The sequence below is a fragment of the Psittacula echo genome (genome assembly GCF_963264785.1).
Source record: "Psittacula echo genome assembly, chromosome: 4".
In the NCBI taxonomy this organism is placed as follows: domain Eukaryota; kingdom Metazoa; phylum Chordata; class Aves; order Psittaciformes; family Psittacidae; genus Psittacula; species Psittacula echo.
In genome coordinates this window covers 32,099,998-32,107,452 of record NC_137738.1, presented here as the reverse complement: position 1 = coordinate 32,107,452, position 7,455 = coordinate 32,099,998, and positions in this window count along the sequence as shown.

Here is a 7,455-nt window from a genome sequence, read left to right as displayed (position 1 = left end):
ATGATAGGAGGGGTTACAAACAGAACCATGTGTTCTTATAGAGGTGTAACACAAATAGCTAGAAGTACTTGCAAGCTTTTCTGAGGTTGTCATCACTATTGCGTTATACAGAAACATGTAATAGAGCAACAAATTTGATCTGCTTTATCTTTTAATATCTTTTGTACCTCTATAATATACCTCTTTTCAAGCAGCCTGGTAGTCTTTGAAATGAGCGCATGGTGGCAGTGTTTGGTAATTCAAAAATAGCATTGCATCCTGACATCTTTCTTACCTCTTAGAACGTGTGTGAAGAAGTCAAGTTTTCATCTGATTTCATCAGCTTTGTTATATGTGTCTTTAATTGTGGCCACTGCTTCTGGTGCTTTCTCTCCTCATTTGTTTCAGATCCCTTGAAATCGAACACCTCTGAAAAAAATGTTTTGCAAACAGCATTTTTATAATTAGATAGAGGTTCATCACGTTCACTGCATTATTTGCTGAGGAGTTTTCAGCTTTTCCAGAAATTCATCAACTGCCCCTTTCCTCATAGAGGAGAGAATGGATTTCATAAATAAGCTTATTTTTATGCATTCCTGTTTATTACAAAACATATGAAGATACTGATAACTCGAGATTGTCGTTTGCTAATTGCTGTGATACCATGAAAAATCTTATCTCAAAAGCAAAATGCATCTTTGAGCAAAAATAATAATTGTCAAGGAATGTGTTTATTGAGAAAATTGCTCTGAGGTCTCAGCCTTATTGCTGTGTTAATGATTTTTCAGTCTGTTAAAACTGAAATGTGCTATTCATATGCCACCCTATGAAGAAGATATTAGTTGAGCATTGCTTGTTGGGTGGCCTTTGAAAACCTTGTCCACGGTAGCACTTTCAAACCATGCAGAGGGGTTGCAGTTAAAAAAGATTTTCTTTCACATTAAGTAACTTTTATACACTGTGAAATCTTGTGTAGGAATGTTGGAACATCCCCAGCAGAGCTTGTTTTTGCTTTATACTGCAATAATGCATCTGGTCCATGTATGGTGTCTCACCTTTTTTTCATAAATTGGTCTGCAGATGCAGAGCAGATTGCTGGCTGGCATAAACTATTCCTTTCCCATCTTCATCAGTGCAGATCCTTTACTCCACTAAGGATCTGCCCCATGCTGTTTGGATTTCCCTTGAAGTGGATTGGTTCCTATCTGTGCTGCTTTTTCAGGCTTGCGTATTTTCAGGGAACTGGAAGAAAGAGCTACGTATTTCAGATAAAATTGCTGTATAGCAAAGCCTAATTAATTTACTGGCTTACTTCACAGGGAACTGAGGATCATGTGTGGGACTTAACAGGTCTATACCAAATACTTGATGCTTAAATATTTCTGTGTTTCAGAAAGAACTTCACCTAGAGTAGAAATCAGTTTTCTTTTTGAGGCTTTTTCAGGGGCAATACTGTAGGTTAAGTCACCTGATTTTTGCTTTTTAAAAATCTTTAAGGATAAAGATCTGTTATTTAAGAAGCCTTTTAAGTCATATAGGTTTTCAGGTAGAAATTGACTGAAATGAAAATGCCCGTTGTTTGCCTTCCCTGGGCCCCAGGCAATAGGATGTAAATATGGGTAGTGAATACTGCGTGAGATCAAGCTGGCATTTTTTCTGAAGGTGAGAATCCAAGACAATATATACAATTAAAGCCTACCAAAAGGAGTCCATGCCTTCTGGCATTCTCCACTGAATACCTCCTCTGTTTCTCTCCCATGTATATGCATCTCACAGTTTCTGTAAAAAAAAAGAAAAAAGAAAAGCATAGCAGAACCAGCCAGTGCCAGTTTGTTTTCCATGTTTTCTTTTCTGTGTAAGGGATTAGTTGTAGTAACAGATTTCATGTGCCAGAAAGTGGGTGAACATTAACTATTTTGTCATGCACTGATCCTTCCCACAGCCCTGCAAAATTTGAAATGCAGGAACGGTTATTCATTAACATTTCTTTGTGTCTACAGGAAGTACATTTACTATGTAAACATGTTTTATATAGAACATACAGCTGTTTTGAACGAGCACTCAATGAGACATAAGAGTACAGTGCCTACACTGCCACTTCAGAAACTCTGAGATACCACAGCATTGTGTTTTGGAAGAGTGAACACACAAAGACACTGCCTGGAAAAATGAATGCTGGAAGTTTCTTTTAAAGCCAAAAATCTTTCCTTTAATTGGTTTGATTTTTTTCTGTCTCTGAAATATCTGCACACTGACCTATTGACATGCAGTCAATATTTGGAAGTGGGGGGGCTAGGGGTATGTTTCTAAAGTTCCTTTTGCTGATTTTAGTAGAGAACCCATTAAAGCTGGAAAATTCAAGCACCATCACATAGTCCATTTTTTAATAGACTGTGGAGTATATTGTCATGAGGAGAAAAATGTAAGGTGTGGGGAAAATGTGCCTAGAATCACTAGAAGAATCATGGGCCTCTTGTCCTGAAAATGTCAGTCTCTAATTTGGGAAGACCTTTACTGGTAATGCTACTTCCTTGTCTAATAGGTGGAATTGTGTCTGATACATCTCTCTGCAAGCAATTCCACTAGCTAAACTCTACCTTAAGCGCCCTTTCTGGAGGGAGGTGTTTTCTGATAAAGGCAAGGAATGTTTTTACTTCCCAGAAATAGCAGTCAAGCAGAATGTCTTGGATGGGCTGTTGCCTCTGGGTGACTGAAACCCCTTCAGAGCTGTCAGATGGTGCGTTTACCAAGGTACTTCTCAAACAGGCTGTACTCTATAGGCTTTCACATGTGAAGTTTACCATTCCTAAGGACCACAGGACTGAGTAGCATCATGTGCTGTGGAGAGGGGTCATGAACAGCATACCATGCCCTTGGACAGCTCTCACCTCACGAAGGTGTAGATACCGTGGTGTTGAGCTAGCCAGCATTTGGACCACAGGCTGGTATACTGTGGTTTTGTGTTCGGCCTTTAGCTTAGATAATCCTTGCTCAAAAAAGCCCAAGATGGGAGAAGGGGGGTCTTGGCTGTCTAACGAGTCCTAGGTACACCTTCTAGGTGTAACTTCTATTAAATGTTAAGAAAGGGAAGGGGTTTTAATTGTTTTAATGGGAAAAAATAATACTCTTTAACCAGCAGGACAGTACAATGATAGGAGCAATCATTGTGACAATAATGAGCTCATGAATTTTGGACCAATGGCATCAGTGCAAGAGTGGAAGGTTAATTCTACACAATTGGTAAAGAAAAAGTAACCTCAAAAATAGATAGATAAATAAATGAAAAGCTGCAGTTGACCCTTCAGGATATAATGCACTTGTGTCAACATGGACTCTGCCCAAACATTGTTCTGCAGTGGAAGCAGCTGAATGCCCTGCCCTCTGGTTTATATAGCACCAAAGGGAAGGGGTAGGGAGAAATGAGGTAAGCAAAGAGGGAGGGGAAAAAGAGGCAGGAGGAAGATAAAGCAAACCCAGCTCACCTCTTCGACACCACACTGAACTGAAAATGTCCTCTCAGCACTCATTTCTTGATATTTCGTGACCTGCATCAGCAGAGAAAGAGTATCTACCTCGAAAACACAGGCTTTGTTACAAGGAGGCATTTTTTCGGCTTCATTTACAAATATTTTTCTTTGGGAGGGTAGATGAGGATGGAGAAAGTAGGGCAGGGGAGAGGGTAATAGCTATTTCTGTCTCGCCTGTTATATTCGAGGTCTAATTTATCGTATTCCATGTAGCACGACGGTGTCATTTTAATGGTGTATTAACACTGAAGTCTGGAATATTTATTTGGTTGAAAAATGCATCTGATGCTAAATACATCTCTGGGGAGATAGCTACGGGATGATTACTGAACTGATGGCCATCAAATTGATAACATTTCTATGTCCTCCTGAGTCTTCTGCTGTAAAATGGGACAGGGTGTTTTCTGGGTAAGAATAATGGTCTCTGTGCTACCCTCGGGGGCAGATGTGGCCCAGCACCTGCGCTCTGGATCCAGGGTAGACAGAGCTGCTACACAATTATCTTCCAGTTTGCTGTTAATTTCTATTCAAATTAATCAGCAGTTGCTTGACATGAGGAATCACATTGTGAGCTTTAAAGCTTTACCACGCACCATTGTTGGTTATTTATTTACAGCCTATTATTCATGCTATAAATACTGGCCAATTTAACCTGATCTGTAATCGTCCTTCTTATTTTATTTTTTTTCCCTTTTTTGTCCTTTTTTTTTTTTTTGGATGAAGTCTCCCATGTGATTTGCATGTGTATAAATCCAGGGGGGCTTATTGCTGAGTTGGTGTTTTTTTGGTTGACTATCTGTACCAGGTAATATGAAATAATGCCCAATAGAAATTCTTAGCATCCTTTACTTTAAACCAGGATAAAGTACTGGAGCAAGAGAGACTACTGATCTCAGGAAAGGGACCTTTCCTCTGCATTACAACTACATTTTGTTTATTATTTGCACTGTGGCTGTGATTAGATGTCCTAAGTGAGGTTATAAATCATCTGAACTGAACTAGATCTCTCAGTTTGTGTGATGTGTGATTTCATCAGTGTGTGATGCTGTGTACAGATCAGGAGTGAACAACCATCTCTGCAAATACATCTACTTGATTCACTGAGATTAATTTATTATGGATTGTGTCAAATCTATGCCATGGATGTTTTGATTAACATATTTTTTTAACATTCAAGCAAGGTGCAGTCCTGTCTGTGGGAAAGACAGGATGGAGGGAGCCCTGCATCCCTGCATCTGCAACAGGATGATCTATAGCTGTGGCTTCTGCAAACTCATAGCAAACACGGTGTGAGCATGAGTGCATTGGCCGTGTAGGTTGGTGGGTCTGTGACGGTGGGGATTCACTTGCTAACACCCTTGCTGGATGGCAAGGATTGCAGCTGTTAGCAATCAAGAGGAAGCTGTCGTTTCCTTTTGACTTTTACAAACTGGCCTAATGTAAGTTCTATTTATTCAGGTGTTTTTATACAAATTTTCTGAAGATCCTGAGTTTGACCTTTGTATATGTAGTTTCCCCTCCAATTAGTGAAAAGCGTTTAGAAATGTCAAGGATGGGACTAGAAGGGGCCTCCTAGGTGCTGTATGCTCTTGTTACAGGCAACCAGATTGCACACTATCTTTTCAGCCATATCAAATACCAGAAATAATTTGTCTCCTACTCTCCTATTTACTGTAATGCTACATCAGAACCTTGTTCAGGTTGCTTAGAAACCCTCTTCTAGTATCCAGGTTTTTTCACGGCCTATTTATGTTCATTTGTTCTTATGCCAGCATTGTCCCCTATTTGGGTAGCTCTTCTTTCTATCTGTTGTTTACACATCACTTCGATGTATTTATAATAAGGAACCATATAGTTTCTCAGTCTTTATACTTTTAGGCTGAACAAGTTCAGATTTTTTAGTGTCCACTCATAAAGTAGGTTTGTTATTTCCTGGATATACCCAGTAGCCTTTCCCTGCACCTGTTCTGGTTTCAGTTCCTCATCCATGGGACCAGTCTTGCAGAGGTGATTGCACTGCCATCTAACATAACAGGAGAAATACCCTCCTGCCTGTCCGCAATGGCTTTACTTCATGTGCTACATACTAGGACCACATCTGCCTTTGCAGCATCTCTTGTTGATGTGTCCTGGTTGTTCTATGATAATCTAACAAATAAAGGTCTTTTTCCTCTTTGTTTTCCTTAAATAAGCATGCAGGGTTTGTTTTTTTGTTCTGGAAAAAATGCCATGCACTTATTAAGATCTTCCTTGCTTCTTCCTCATTTGAAATACTTGTTTAAAATGTTGCCACTGATCTTACAGCTTCCCATGATGCTTTTTTCTTTTTTTAGGCTCCTACTCAGTCCCTTTCTTAGTTTGCAGGTTTTTAGGATGCAGTGGCTTCTGTCTCCACAGCTTCCTTCCCATTATCCATCCTACCTTTGCTTCCACCTTTTACATTGCCCTTCCCCACAATGCCTGATGGTGAAGCCTTCATCTAGATTTAAGATCATGCTAGAATATCTGTGATGTCTCTAACTTCCGAAGAGCCTCATTGTCTGTGGTTTTCATGATATTTATTGCCTGATTTTTAATCTTTATTTTTTACTTTGCTTTGTTGGGTAAGGTTGAGATGAGATAAACTGGAATAATTTCAACTTTGATGGCACACTTTCATCTCTCATGTGTCTTCTTCAGAGCCTAATCCGAATTTCCGGCATTTATGTGATTTTTGCTTAACTTGGTACTCTTCTCAAGGTGAGCATTCATCCACATGGGTTTGACGCTGCACAGAGTGATCCCTTTGGTCAGAGGTTTGACATTTCGTATAAATTTTGTCTTGAAGACAGTTCAGGTTTCTTTGGAAATTCAGGTCAATGAGATTTTCAACTCAGTTCACTACACAAGCACATCCCACTACATTCTCAAATTTGTTTAAATTCCCAAATTTAATTCTCATCACTTTATCCCATTGGACAGAAGTACAAACAAATTTGTGTTGCTTCTTTAAAAGCCTCTAAAGCATCTTCAGTTTTAGCCCAGTACCCTTCTTGTGAGAATGTAATGTAAATGTGAATAGGTAATGGAGCTTGTTTGCTGCTGCTGCCATGTGCTGGTGCCCCAAGCCAAGGCAGGTGTTCCCATGTGAGTGAGGATGTGCAGATGCAAGGCTGGGTGATAACTCAAAGAGGAATGGGCACCCACCTTTGGCTCCATGCTGCTCCTGCAGCGGCATGTTTGAACAAGAAACAAGAACATGCTCTGTAATGGTGTGACTGAAGTTTTACAGGGAGAGCAGGTGTGCCTGCTTGAAAGTTAAACTCTTCCCCTGTGTGATGATAAGATAAATGGTCCGAAATCTTGTGATTTAGTTAATGTTTCTGTCTTCAGCTTGCTGTGTACACAACACCCTGCTGGATAAGCTGCCCAGAACTGTGTGCCTCTGTATGCACAGAGCTATAATAGTCAGCAATATCATCCTCTCACCTGGTGCCCTTAACTAAACAGCCTTTAATCATTATACATCGTTAATATGTGTTCCTTATTGTACACAGCCACTGCCTTGTAGCTTGTAGGTGCTACCCTTAAAAAAAGTCTAGTACCAACATTAAAAGTAAAAGGCTATTGCCAACATTAAATAACATCATTGGCTGTGACTGGAGGATCTTGTTTCACTGCTATTTCAGGCTGTCACATTTCTCTGGAACAGTATTTAAATTATGTCTGAATTTAAGCAAATGCTTTTTGTTCTGTTGCCTTGAGAATTAGAGTTAATCCATCTTTCTCACCAAGGGAAAATTCCTCCAGAGGCATCTTGCTCTTGTTTCACTGCTTATTGATTATCACTCCCAGTTTGCACATTACTGGCTGTGGTGTTCCAGCTGCATTTGAATGAGCAAAAGAAAAGCCAGCTGGTGCTCTGTTGTTGGGATTTTTATATCAGCATTTTGCTTTCAAAGACATTTAT